Raw genomic sequence first — 15,369 nt, 5'->3', positions numbered from 1 at the left:
CTGAACTTGCTGACTGAAAGGTCGGTGGCTCAAATCCGGGGAGTGGAGTGAGCTCCCACTGTTATTCCCAGCTTCTGCTAACCTATCAGATCGAAAACATGCAAATGTGAGTAGATCAATAGGTGCCACTCTGGCGGGAAGGTAACAGCACTCCATGCAGTCATGCCAGCTACATGACCTTGGAGGTGTCTATGGACAATGCCGGCTCTTTGGCTTAGAAATGGAGATGAGCACCAACTCCCAGAATCAGACATGACAAGACTTAATGTCAGGGAAAACCTTTACCTTTACCTAAGCTAGAACACAAAACTTTAACCAACAAGACAAGGTGGAAGGGAACAACTGCTGACTCCAGAAAAGAGACAAACAAAAATTCAGATTCACTAAATTCATTTGTTCACTATAAGTAGAATTTAAGACCTCTCTGCACATTTAGTTTATGTCACGCTTTGTCCTGTGGTGCTTTTGGAGCCAGGCAAAAAAAATTATAGATCTTTCATGTCCTTGACCTTTTCATCATATATTTGACAAAGTTCTCAGTCTTCCAGATTAACATTTATTTTTCTAGTGTGGAGCTTCAATAAACAGTTTTTTAAATGTGGTGGTTTCAAAAAGAGGCAGTGAGAGCAAGTTAAAATCCAGAATAGTTCAGATGTAACTTTTTCTAATGCAACCCATGGTTATCCTGATGGAGGGAAAAGAAAGCCATGAAGCCTATCTCTCTTTTTCAGAAGCAAGCCCAATCATGCCTTCTGTGATGCAGGCACACCCATTTTAAAATTCAATATGAAGCACCAGTAACAGCACAAACTCAAAAAGAAAAGCTTTTGGCACCATTTTGACAAACATGATTCTGCACTTGATGCCCATCAATAGATGAAGCCTAACCTCAAAAGGCAGAGAATTATCCAGGCCTGAGTCGTATTCCTAGTACAATTTCTCCAGTTCACAATCAGCCGTTTTTTCTTTTGCTTTTCATTGGCGCGTTTGGTTCCCGTATTTGGAGCTCCAAAAGCCACTCCAGTTTTCTAAATTGTTAGCAGCTTTTACAGGCAAAGCTGAGTGTCCATCACTTTGAATTTTCATTGTTGCATCTGTTTTGCCATTTTAACTGCAGCAGGTTGTATTACAATGAGAGGCCATTAATAGGGAAATGGATGCAAACATTTTTATTTCAAATAGCCGCTCTCGGAAAGATCTGGAAAACAGAATCAAGCCATATGATTGTTAAAGAAGTGGGGAGGGAGAGAAAGAGACAGGACCAAGCCAATAGGCACTGTGCCATTCTTTGGGAACATCTTTTAAATACAAATTTCTTACCAGGGCAGAAACTAAAAGGGCGGTGAGACCACAGAGACGGGGGAGAACTTACAGTTCATCATTTTGTTTGTTTTTTTCCCTTTTCCTTCTTTAACTTTTAAAGTAATTAATTATTTCTTTTTAAAAGTTTGACATAAATGTCCAGTGGAAATAAAATGAACCCACAAATATTATCATTTATCTCTGTGGCTGAAAAAAAACTCCACTTACATTCAGAAAAAGGGAAAAAACAAGAAAGAAAAGATGGCATATATAAGCTGTAATGCCAATAAAGAAAGCCTTCAGACTAATTCCTATCTCTCTCTGAAGTACATTGACCACAGACGGACTTCATCAGTAATTATATTTAGCTAGAAAACATCCTTTTAGCTTCACAATTTCCTGGAGATTCAGAAGCAGCAAAAGAATATGGGTAATGCAAAATAAGCTGGAGAGCAAGAAAAATCCTGAGTGCTTTATTTTTTTTATTAAAAAAGGCAAACTAGGCTCTGTCTAACCTATTCAGAAATTATCCTTGATGTCTGGGAAATTATCTTCTCTAAAATTCTATATATAACTTTTTTTAATCCCTGCCCACCCTCTAAAACTCCTAGGAGGCGGTTAATTGAATGATTCATTTTGTAATTAAGCCTGTAACTTTTAATCAATTAGGTTGTAATTTCATAAATGTTTTCCTGAAGGTAAGGTCTATTGAACGCAATTTGGCTTACTTCTGAGTAGATATGTATGTAGTTATACTGTTAATCAGATCAAATTATTAAATCAAGTTGTTTTAAAAGTTGCTTCTAAGCAATTTGGCAAAAGGTTTTTAAAATAAGTATACAAATATTTTATTTTTAGATATTGAGAAAAAACTGTAGATGGCCATTATCTCACATATAAAAGGCATGCCTCTTCTTGGAAGATGTCCTCCATGTAATGTATGTATCATCTTCAATATAACAAATGTGCCAAATTGAATAAATCAGTCCATTGAAGACTCAAATGAATGAAGACTTTATGAATGAAGCTTTCTTCAATCAGATAGTACCCCGGCTTTTAATATATTTTTTTAAAACAAGACTATTATCATTTAGCATTACATTTAACGCATTTCATATTGTGTGCACACAAAAAAAGATCTAATGTAATGGAGGGAATTGCTTTCATAGGTGAAAATATTTCAGCCTCATGTGTGGAGCTTTGATTACTTGTAACTACTTTCATTAGCCAATAGCAGCAGTCTTGGAGTCACATCACATAGCCTTACAGTTGTAGTTTAACAAGGGATAGTTTATTCATTTTGTAATGTAACTATCAGTTTAAAGTCCCTTTTCTACTATGAGTGTGTGACCTCACTAGCACAGCGGTTTAAACCACCAACTACTGTAAATCTTGTTGACTGGAAGGTCAGCAGTTTGAGCTCCTGAATTGTGAGCTCCAGCCATCAACCCTATGTTCTGCATACCTAGCAGTTCGAAAACAGCAATGTAAATAGATAAAAAGGTAACGCTTTGGTGGGGAGGTAAATGGCGCCCCTGAAAAACATGCCAGCAAATTCAGTCAGAAAGGCATCCACTGACATCGGCCTCCTTGTTGGAAAACGGAACACCACCACCTCCCCATGGCCGAGTCAAACACAGCCTCCAGATGCTGGAAATGGAAAAGCAGGAAGCCTTGCTTCTGTCCATGTATTGTCTGTCTTTGTTATTAATGGTGACGGCATTGAATGTTTGCCTTGTATATATCCTGCAATCCGCTCTGAGTCCCCTCGGGGAGATAGAGCGGAATATAAATAATTTTATTATTATGGTGAAGGTCAAGTGCTACTTAGAATTCATCTGCACTGTAAAATTAATGTAGTTTGATACCATTGTAACTGACATGCATCAATGGAATCATGGCAGTTGTAGTTTTACAAGGTATTTAGCCTTCTCTGCCAGAGTGCTGCTGCCTCACCAAACTACAGAGTATATTTGTATCACAGAGCACCCATTGTAACATCCAACTTTTCTTTTCCTTAAAATGTAAATATTTCCATTATTTTGGAGAAACAGGAGTACACAGCCTTATTTGTAAACATTGTAACTATAATAATAATTACAGTAGAGTCTCACTTATCCAAGCTAAATGGGCCGGCAGACACTTGGATAAGCGAATATCTTGGATAATAAGGAGAGATTAAGGAAAAGCCTATTAAACATCAAATTAGGTTATGATTTTACAAATTAAGCACCAAAACATCATGTTATACAACAAATTTGACAGAAAAAGTAGTTCAATACGTAGTAATGTTATGTTATAATTACTGTATTTACGAAATTAGCACCAAAATATCATGATATATTGAAAACATTGACTACAAAAATGGCTTGGATAATCCAGAAGCTTGGATAAGTGAGACTCTACTGTAGTTATTTTTGAGTTGTAACTCAGTAATTATATTTTTAAAACAAATTTACAAGTTCTGCTTAAATATGAAGAATGGGAAGCCTAGGTAGGTCCAAAATATGGGTTAATTTTTTTTAGTAATTTCTTGTAATGAAATGTTTCCCCAGATATGTACATGTGGCAATAACCCAAACTCTGTTCCAAAATGCTGAACAATTAAAAAATGGGACAATGATATTCAAGCTTGATATATACAGGTTCCAAAAAACATCAGGAGGGAACCTTCTGAAATATCTATTCAGGTGAAAGATATCACTGCAAAATAATCTCTTCATTACCCCGGGCCTTACATTCAATAATGTATAATACTCATAGGTCACAGTTTTCCATAGAACATTTCCTCGAAGTCTCAATGTTTCATTTGTGTTATGTTTACAGAAACTGAAATATTTAGAAAATTGAATTTGACATGCACATATACTCATTATATGTTGGGAGATTTGATACATATACTCCATGGATGAGATGGCAGGGTTGATTTATTGAACTTTCGTACTTATAGTTTTGTTCTTATAGTAATGCATGATAACAGTAGGACAGTATCCTCGCATAGCCTAGCTCTACACTGTAGGTAGAACTGTCTCATTATCCAGGCGGAGGCCACAAGGGGGCGCTAGACAGAGAAGGATAGTCCATTTGACGGGGGAAAGTGGATTGAAGGGGTTAAACCATTTCCTCCTGCTTTCCTATTATTCCCCCCACGCATGATGCCGTCATCAAAACAACCACTGTTTATGAGATGGGAAGAAGAGGTGATACACAGTAAAAATGGGGGAAATGGTTTTCCTCCTTCAACTCCCCCCGCCCAAAATGGACTATTCTTCCCTGTCTAGGCCCCCTTTTGCTGCCCTGTAGACAATGAAGTTTGACACCTCTTTAATTGCCATGGCTCAATGCTATAGAGTCTTGGAAGTTGTAGTTTGGTGAGGCAACAGCATTTTTTGGTAGAGAAGAATCTTCCGGGGAGGCATTCTTTGAAATGATCATAATCATAATCATAATCCTACTAGGTAGACTTTAGGCTTACTGGAACCATAGCACCTGCATTGGAAAGTAATGCTATAATTTTGTAGTGTAAAAGGGTCCCTGATCAAGTTATAAATTCTAATGCCAATGTTGTTGTTTTTTATCTTGTAGAGTTTTCTAATATATGGACTGTTAACACACTGAATGCACTCCTTGTAGTAAACCTTCTTGTAATACCAGGAGTGTGGACAGTTGTGACCACAAACAAACAGAGAGTATAACATCGACACACCAATCTGAAAGAAGATTTAGGGTGCATCTTCACTTTAGGATTAATGCCACTTTAACTGCCATGACTCAGTGCTATGGATTCATGATTCGTAGTTGTAGTTTTGCAAAGACTTTAGCCTTCTCTGCCAAGGAGTGCTGGTGTATCACCAAACTACCAACTCTAGGGATTCCATAGCATTGAGCCATGACAATTAAAGTGTTGTCAAACTGCATTAATTCTATAGTGTAGATGTAACCTGATTGAGCTTCTAAGATGTTGTGAGCACCTGCTTATGTAATGAAAAAGATGGATTTAAGTTCTAAACGTTTTCCATGTAGTCTGTGTAGATAAAATTCTCAACCGTTTACTAAATATAGCAACACACAATCTGTTTTTAGTTTTGAGACAGATAAATATTAGTTATGTTTGAGAACGTTGTTACCATTCAATATGTCTCACCCAAGATCACAGACTTCTGTATTTCACTTTCAGGACACTGGGAAGAAGATGTTGATAATAACCTTGTGATAAATTACTGCAGTCAAAAGAGGATCAGACTCATATTTACCAATAATTATGGGTTATTGATCTATTTATTATAACTGTAAATACAAAAGTGATTTTGGTGGGGTGGGGGTTAGGAATTCCCATCAAAAATCACATGTGGTGGGGAATGTCTCTTCCTCTCACTCAAGTTCTGCTGTGCATGTTAATATCCTTTATCCAAAATCCTTTGGACCATGGGCATTTTGGATTTGGGATTTTTTTTTTCAGATTTGTATATAACAGAGATGGTACCCAAGTCTAAACACAAACTTTAGTTATATTTCATACACACATTACACACATTGCCTGGAAGAACTTTTCTACCCAATATTTTTAATAATTTTGTGCATGAAACAAAGCTTGTGTACATTGAACCATCAGAAAGCAAATATATCACTATCTCAACCACCCAGGATGCTCAGCCTACATCTCAAACCAGCAGCGTCTTAAAAACAATGTGTGTTACTTTTGTAAAATAGGAAAGTGTATATATATGTGTGTGTGTGTGTATGTGTGTGAAGATCATAACTGTAACATTTCAGTTACACATGATTACTGAAGCTCCTTGAAGAAGATAGGATTTTCCCTTGTTTTGGTGCAGAGCACCACTTCAGGTGTCGCCAAAAAGCAAAAAAAGATTTACCATTGAGGAAAGATTCACAGCATAAAAAGATTACGATGTTTATATTGATCTTTAAATGTTCACCAGAAAAAAATTCCAGTTGTAGTTATTTTTAATACAATGATCTTTATTAATACATTGTAATATGTGTGCTTTTTAGGAGGCTATTCAGCCATCAAAAATCCCAAAGCTGCCAAACATAAACATGCAATCCCCCTGAGAATTAAATTGTGAGTGTGTTTGTATATATACACTAATTGTTTAAGCATTAAAAATAATTTTTGTAAAAGATTTGGAAATGTACATTTTTACCATTTCAAATTGTAATTTAGTTAGAAATGCTACCCAGGAAAGATTTTTAATTAAAAGCAAAATTCCTGTCAAGAATCCATACCCATCTACATGCTCAGACAATGCATTCAAAGCAGTTTTTTTTTACCAATAATACAAATGTATCTTTTTAACATGTAAAAGAGAGAGAATGTTACTTTCATAAAATCATCTCTAAAATATCAACAGAATGGGGATCCACTTTTTATTTTAATTGGTTAATATATTGACCCGGCTGTTACCATTAATGCTGGCTGGTCGTTGTGGTATAACTTGTAAAAAGGATGACAAATTTTAAATATACATATAAGTAATCTCAATCCAGCTGTTAACATTAACCAGTTGGCAGTTGCAACATAATCTATTTAAAAGATGAAAAAAACTGATATAAACAACCTATCGTCCCTGTTCTTGACTATTCTGCAAAAATATAGCAACAACTTCTCACCAACAAATAGGGAGCATTTTGGTTTAGAGTGCCATCTCTATCCACCCATGCCCTCTTCTTGTGGAGAGTGCAGTCCTTTCTCCCCTCCCAACCAACAGTTTTCCATTTTTCCACACAACACTCCATTTTGGGTAGCTATTGAGCATGCTCAGTTCTCATTTGAATGTTTTTTTCAAAGTTTGGAAGGTTCCCTTTTAGATTTGGGAAGATGAGAGTTTTATGCTATTTTTTTTCATACCTTTAAGTTCTCACACCCAACAGAATCATCTGATTGTGTCATTTTCCAATGGCTCCATTTCTGTCAATACTCATCACCCAAGGTCTTCAGCAAAGCAAAACATCTTTCTAATATGCCGGGCTAGACTTGAACTGCATAGGATACTTACACTGCAGATCTTTCGAAGAAATCACTAACCAACTTTCTCCCTTTCCCTCATTCTTCCTGCTCTTGTAAAATGCTCCCCTACTCTCACTGGGAGTTTGGCAGGAGTTTTCAAACTCTCTGCCCTGGCTTTCAAAATATCCCTACAATAGCAGAGTTGGATTGAGACCAGCTGTTGGTGCATTACCATTTGTAAATGCTTTAAAAGCAACTACTTGCTTGGCAGCATCTCTTGTTGAAGAAAGGCGGTGGTGGTGAGGGGGCAGCAGCTCTTATTCAGACACTAAGAACCACTGGGTGCCAGCTTTGGCACATTTGGGCCATTGTTTGCACATCTCTCTCCAAGTTTCCATAAAGAATTGTGAGAATCAGGTAAGGAATAGAGCCCACAAAAGCTTTACCGATATCATTCACAGTCTTCATCTGTAATCTGACGCATCGCACTGGGAGTCTAATTGTTTGGAACCAGGAGATGAGATTGCTGTTTTACTGATCCATTGCCAAAATCACCATATTCTTCTGAAACACTGAACTGACCTCCTTATTTCTCTCCGAAATGAACAAGAAGATTCTTTTTCTTTTCGTTCTTTGCCAATCAGAACAGAGATTTCACTGCACGTGGACTGGATTCAATTCAGACACTGGGGCTGTCAAAGCATTATACATAAAGAAAAGGGAAAATATATACATATATACTTTTTCCATACCAGTAAGGCAGCCACATAAACCTGACATTCCTAAGCCTAAATGAGGAACCCAAAATTGAATAGGTCTGTTGAAAAATAAAGGAGGTTCTACACACAAAAATTGGAAAACAAAGAAATACTCTCAAGAGAAAATTAGATTATAAACATTTTGGAACTGGCAGAAATAGAAAAGTTATCTTGTCTAATAAAAGAGAAATGGATAGACACTTTTCTAAAAGAATGGAAAGCGTTCATACAATTCACAAAAAGAAAAGAAAATATAAACATGTTTGAAAGTTTTGGAGATTAAGTATATATAAATGAGATTATAAAATAGAAATGGGGAAATTTTTTAGATAAGAAGTTAGTAGGATGATAACTATATTTCCATCATATGTCTTTAAGTAAGGAGGTTGGAAGTCAATCTTAGTAATTTTTATCTAATTTTTATTACAGAATTTATTGAGGGAAATGGGGTTTTATTTTCGTAGTGTTTAGTGTTTGATAGGGTATATTGCAAATTTAATCAATGTTGAATATAATCACTGATTTTAAAAATTGTATAATGAAATTTTCTATTGCTGGAGTAAAAATATTTTTTTAAATAACAGGGGGTCTTATACATTCACAGAACATGCCCATGAATGCTTTCCCCCACACACATACCGCCCCCTTCCCCGGTTATTATTCCATTGAAACTGGTGACCTTTCATTGTCTCTTCTCTTCCAACCATCTCTACCAGGGCTTGGTGCACTGGAAGAACCGAAGCATGAATGCTAACATCTCACTCGGTGCAGCTGCTAGTACAAAAGGATTAATTTGCCATCGACCAACTCTAATGCCCTTCTGTTTCATCGCCGTTCCCCCACCAGGGGCAGTGGTGGCAGCATCTGTTCCCCTGCTTTTTTACTGGTGCCACTCGTGCCGTAACAGAGAAGGTCTGTCAGCATTTCCATGACATCCAAGGCACCCGTTTACATTGCCAAAGATGAGACATTGCTTTCGCAACTTGCTTAAGAAAGAAAAATAAGAATATATGTTGAAACGTAAGCCATAAACTCATTGTCTTGGCAGGCCAATACCAGAAGTCTTATAGTTGTTCTTACTCTGTTTGTGCCATGTATTTCTTTATTATTCCTGTTCAGTTTTTGTTAAAGTAAAATGAGGCTAAAAACATCATGGAGCATGGTGCACTCTCACTTCTCCATCTCTCCCCACCCAAGCACACACAAAAGAGAGAGCTTCTCAGTGAAATTCAATATGCAATGTAAACAATTGTTGATTTTATATAATGCTATTAGCATGACATTTTTGCTGGCAGTAGGGAAGAGAGGCATCCAGGCTTTAAACAATTATTGAGTTTCCTTTAACAGCAAACCATGATTTAGGATTATACACTAAGGGTGCTGCAACAGTGCAGTTTGACAGCACTTTAGCTGTCTTGGGGTCGTTCCACACAGGCCCAAAACCCATGATGGATTGCGGATTAACATGAGGCATCATGGAAGGTGGTCTCAAGAGTCAATCCCCTCAGGATTTAAAAAACACCTGAAAAGATCCAGATCTTTCCAGGTATTTGGGCCTATAGGGATTGCTCTTGAGACCGCCTTCCATGATTCTGGGGGTCAATATTCATTGCCATCCTGGTTCTTCAGGATTTAAGGGTCTGAAGGAGCAGGATGGCATCTCCACACTCCCCTGCCAGTCCTCCATTTCCCCTCTAGACTTACCAGAGGGGCCTGACTGCATTTTGTGCCATTTTGACATTTCGGGAGCTTTCTCTAAGAGGCCCCTCTGGAAAGTTTAGAGGGAAAACAGGGGGCTGAGAGATAGCTAGATGCCCTCCCAGTGTGTGGCTCAATGGCCAGGAAGGCATTTAGCCACACACACACAGAGGAAAACTTGGGGTTTGGAGCTGCTGTGTGGCCTAAATCACGAGAGGAATTGGGATTTTAAAGGTTTGGGCCTGTTTGGAAGGGCTCTGAGTGCTATTGAATACTAGGATTTGTAGTTTAGTGAGGATACAGCACTCTGGCAGAGAAAACTGAAGGCTTTATAAAACTACAACACTTGTGGTTCCATAGCATTGAGCCATAGCAGTTAAAGTGGTGTCAAACTGCATTGTTCTATGTCGGTGGTTCTCATCCTGTAAGTCCCCAGATGTTTTGACTTTCAACTTCCAGAAATCCTAACAGATGGTTAACTGGCTAGGATTTCTGGGAGTTGTAGGCCCACAGGTTGAGAACCACTGTTCTGTGTTGATATAAGACACTGAAGACCAGGGTTCGAGTTCCTGCTCAAACATGGGAAACAACTGGGTGACTTCAACCCCCTCCAAACTGCCATATAATTCTGTTTGAAATGGCATTATATGGTCAGAGTAGACTCATGTACCGTAATACAGTTCAATGCAGTCTACACTGAGTCTACACTGATCTTATAATGCAGTTTCAAACAGCATTATATGGAAGTGTAGATGGGGTCTTCGGATGAATCACACTCTCTCAGAGAGAGGCAAAAGCAACCCCTTTCTGAACAAATCTTGATAAGAAAACTTTGTGATAGGTTCATCCTTTTTGATATGTGGGTTTCATTTGGGTCCATGTTATGACACTGAAAAACACAGTGGGGTCCCGTGGTCTTCCTAGGTCTTGAAGATGACAATAAGTTTTGGAAAATGGCATTCATAACCTTTTGGAGATAATAACCTTTTGGAAAAGCATGATCTTCCAGAGAAGAGCCAAAAACCCATTTGAGTAAACTCTTCTCAAGTGGTACACAACCAGATATAATTATGCAATGCAATGGTATTGTTAGACTGAAACCTGTTATCTCTATTAGGAAAGCAGAGATTATGCCAGTGCACAAAATAGCACTGCTTCAGAAATGTTTTTCAGTTGCTCAAAAATATATCAACTCTTCCATAAAACAACTTGTTCTATATTATGAACTCAAGAGACAAAATGAAGTAGACTTTGGTAAAAATAACATATTTGGTTTACTGACAACTTCATGTGTTCAGCATATACAGATACACAACTTATCAGTCCAGTTACAGATATGTTTGATATAATATCTGTGTGCAGATGGCATAGGGCATCTTTCTTACAATCAACAGCAGGCATGTGTTTGTCTGAGGCTTCCTTAAGTGAATTGATGCTATAGAATGAATGCTGCCTGACACCACTTTAATTGTCCTGGCTCAATGCTATGGAATCCTAGGAGTTGTAGTTCTACAAGCTATTTAGCCTTTTCTGCCAAAGAATGCTGGTGCCTCACCAAACTATCACTTCCAAGATTACATAGTACTGAGCCATAGCAATTAAAAGTGGTGTCAAACTGCATTAATTCTGCAGTGTAGATGCATCCTAGGAGGGCTACACTGGGGTCCTAGACTTTAGTCCCCGAATCTACTCAGAGCTGCAAAAGGGAACTACAAACAAATTTCATAAAAACTCCTCTGATTTACTGGAAGGAATTATCGAGACTAAATCCAAAGGTTGTCTGCTTAGAACTGCTTCTTTAAAAACCAAATTTTCCATTTAGATTCTGTGCCCACTATCAATCCTACAGCTGCCTGCAGATTCTGGGGCTTGTAGTTTCTCACTGAACTACAAGCTCCAGAACTCTGCAGGTTTTAAAGTGAAACAAGGTAAGTCCTATCTAAGAAGGGTCAGTGCTAATTCATATTGGAAAGGGATACCCTCAATGAATACCAGTTAGGGTAGGTTATATTTCAGGTGAAGGAGTTGGAAACAATTATTTCTTGAGCCTGGTCTTGCCAACAGCTGATGTCTCTCTCATAGAATCATAGAGTTGTAAGAAACCCCGTGAGCCATCCAGTCCAATCCCCTGCCAAGAAGCAAGAAAAGCGTATTCAAAGCATCCCTGACAGATGGTCATCCAGCCTATGTTTAAAAGTCTCTAAAGAAAAAGCCTCTCCCCACCCCCTCCAGGGCAGGGCTTCTTCCCCGCCTCCCATGGAGCAGGGAGGCAGAAAATCTTTTTAAAGCAAGTAGCTTCCAAGCACCAAAACATCATGTTTTACAACAAATCGACAGAAAAAGCAGTTCAATACATGGTAACATTATGTAGTAATTACTGTATTTATGAATTTAGCACCCAAACATTGCAATGTATTGAAAACACTGACTACTAAAAGGCAGACTGTGTTGGATAATACAGAAAGTTGGATAAGTGAAGGTTGGATAAGCGAGACTCAACTGTACATAGATACCTTCTGTATAGGTAAGAGGGAAGGGTAGTTAACTGTGGAAAACTTGATTAGCCCTCCTGAAGATCTTGGAGGGTTGTACTCCTACAACTCTTGTTCTCACAAAAACAACCTTTTTTGTCCCCAAGCATCCTCTATGGAACATTAAGGTATGTTTTTCTGCCTTCCAGGATTTCTAGTGGGCATTTCAAGCAAAGGGGCTGGAATCTTGCCCTTCCCTGTAGAATCAGCCAAAAAGCAAACTGTTGCAGCTTCTCCTAGCTTGGTGTGTACCCTTTTGTCATCTTGACCACATTCTGATAATGCACAAGTTTGTAATTCAGTATTCATCTGTGAAATATTGTAGGACACTGAGATATAAATATTCCTCCTAGAGGACTGGTAGAACAGTCCTGAGAAAAGCCATTAAATCTTTTTGGAAGAGGAAGGGGCAGAGCAAGTCTAGAGGTTGCCAAAAAGAGTCCCAAGGGCGATGTGAGATCTGCCCTGCGTTTATACCTGTTGCAGTTGAAGGTCTGCTCTTCTGGCCTTCATTAGAAGGAAGTAGAAGCATTGAGACATAGCAGTTAAACTTTTCTCATAGGTTGTGGATACCACAACCCATGAGAAAAGTTGTGTCTGCATCTCTAGTACATTGCCCTGCCCTGCGGTCTTGGCATACAAAGGGTACATGTGGAGGTCTCACGGTTTTCTTAGTGTCAAAAACTGCTGTCTAATGAGACCTAGAACGGACCCAAGAATAAACATATTTAAGTCTGATTTGAAATGAACCCTAATTAAGTCATTTTCCCATCTTTCCCATCACCATATAAATTTTAGTAAAAATAGGGAAAAGGTGGCTTTGGAAAGGACCCAGGCCAGGAGCAAACTCATTATGAATTGAGCCTGAACTTCAAAAAGTCTTGGACTCAATTCATAATTAGGGTAAACGTTCTGAAAAGGGCAGGCTTAACTGCATCTCTAATAAAACCCAATGTGATACAATGAGAAGAACGTGGGTGTAGGTTTATTACTAATTTATTTCTGTAGGTTTATTACTAATTTATGTATATTACTGAAAACGGGTAATAGGCAGAACATTTATTACTAATTTATTTCTAGGATTTCTACACACATATCCTTCTTAGAAAACAATCCTGGCAATTTACCAACAATACTTTTATGTGAAATAAAAGCTTTATTTAACTCAGTAAGGATTTAATTCAATACAAATTGAATGATCTCGATCTAGTGGTGAAATAATAAAACAGGCCTTAAACAATACAAGCATTTTATTGATTTCTGTGAAAAACTCAGTGATTTTGATTGGGTTCAAATCTCAGGTAAGCAGAAGTGTTGTGTAATTTCCTATAATTTCACATGTTCATCCATGATCTTCTAAATTCAGAAACTGATTATGCAATGCACTGTTTCTATGATCTGGAAGCATCATTGAATGTACATTACAATGATTTGTCTCCTAATGGGAATATAAAAATGAGAAGCTTTTACCTCCATCTCCAATAGATATCTGATTTTCCCATCCTTTGAAAGGGGCCATTGGACATTTTTGGACTTCAGCTCCCAACAGCATCAGGCAGCATATCTAGTACTCCCAAACTGTGACAGTTGTAATCCAAAACATCTGGCATGCACTAGGCTAGGGAAGATTACTATTGGCCATTGGGGTACGTAAGTCCTTATATGCATATGACAACGTAACAAATTCTGAGCATATAACCACCATCTAATTGATCAAATAATAGATACCATTGATAAGGAAAAAATTTTCTGTGGTAGGATATACACTCTGTGTGTAATAAACCCCTAGTCCAGTCCCTGGCAGCCTTAGTTGTAGATGACGGGGAAAGAATTTTGTTTGATATCCTGAGGGGAAGATTGGGGAAAGTATGGCTCTCCAGATGCTACTGGCTTGACAGTCCCAGCAGACCCGATTGTCAACTATCCAGTTGCAATCCAACAAGATCTGGAAGACCATCCCTGTATAGAGGTATTTTCTGTCCAAGTAGACAATATTAAGCTAGACTGATAAATAAATAACCTAGCTAGCTTCCTATTTCTACTATTCCGTGCCCCTCACAGGGCTTGGTTGAAACCTAAGTATAGCCAATGCATGCCTAATTGTGTGGTGTATGGAATGAATTTGAACACACTCCTGGCTATATCACTAAGAACCACATGTATACTCATAAAATACACACTGTCAACTTATTCTTCAACAGGGACAAAATTTCAGTAAAAACTTAAATTTTTAACTGACCAGTTTTTATTCTGTGCTTACAAAGATTTACTTAAGAAAAGCCCCCCTGTTCTTTTTGTTATGTGGCTTCAAATCATTTCTGACTTATGGTGAACCTATAATGTGGTTTTCTTGGCAACATTTGTTCAGAGGGCATTGCCTTTCCCTGGTGCTGAGAGGCCCAAGTGGGTCTCCATGGCCAAACAGGGATTTGAAACCTCCAGAGTTATTGTCCAATGTTCAAACCACAATGGCTCTCTTAATGGAACTTGGCCTCAGTATAAAGTGCTTGGGATATTGCTCCAGACTATAAGTCTAATACATACTGAAATCAATGGCTTGGATCTAAGCATGGCTTGCATAGGACTTGAGTGCCAGGACTTGAGCCCTCTTCTCTGATTTTCTGGAGGAAGGAGAGAAATCTCAGGATGGAAGCACTGCCTTCACAATATATATTTCCCTTATTTGTTAGACTTACTTGAATGGATTACTGCATTTGATGCTTAGTGTATGCTGGTTTGTTCTGCCCCTTATAACATCACAAGGGGTCATCTCTAGGTCTCAAGTTTGAGCTTTGAATCTCTGAGACTCAGATCATCCTTACCTGGCAAGCTGCTCAGCATCTTTATTTCAACTCCATCTTCCTACAGTTCCAGGAAGCAGTACTGGGAGAGCTACAGTAATGGAAGAGCCAGGTAAGATCCATAACATGAGCCAAGGTCCACCCAACTATCTGGGTCCATGTTTCATTAACAACTCAGCTCTTTAAAAATCCCACATAGCTACACCACTGCTTATCCTTTCTTTGAATATTCAGATCGACATATGGATATAAACCCTCTTCATTAGCAAGAAATATATCTGTTAGATTTCTCCTCTGTGTATTATGCAGGA

The 15,369-nt window shown here is 38.2% G+C and overlaps 1 long non-coding RNA gene across 1 annotated transcript; it reads left to right on the top strand.

The window, feature by feature from the left end:
• Window positions 1-7,247: 7,247 nt before the first annotated feature.
• LOC103283033 (uncharacterized) lies at window positions 7,248-9,175 on the top strand. Its single transcript, XR_507970.3, has 2 exons — window positions 7,248-7,687; window positions 8,745-9,175. It is a non-coding gene; the product is annotated as an uncharacterized LOC103283033 (long non-coding RNA).
• Window positions 9,176-15,369: the final 6,194 nt, after the last annotated feature.

This window comes from Anolis carolinensis, chromosome 1, assembly GCF_035594765.1.
Source record: "Anolis carolinensis isolate JA03-04 chromosome 1, rAnoCar3.1.pri, whole genome shotgun sequence".
Taxonomy (NCBI): domain Eukaryota; kingdom Metazoa; phylum Chordata; class Lepidosauria; order Squamata; family Dactyloidae; genus Anolis; species Anolis carolinensis.
The sequence above is the reverse complement of the archived record's forward strand: the minus strand, read 5'-3'. Positions and strand labels throughout refer to the sequence as shown.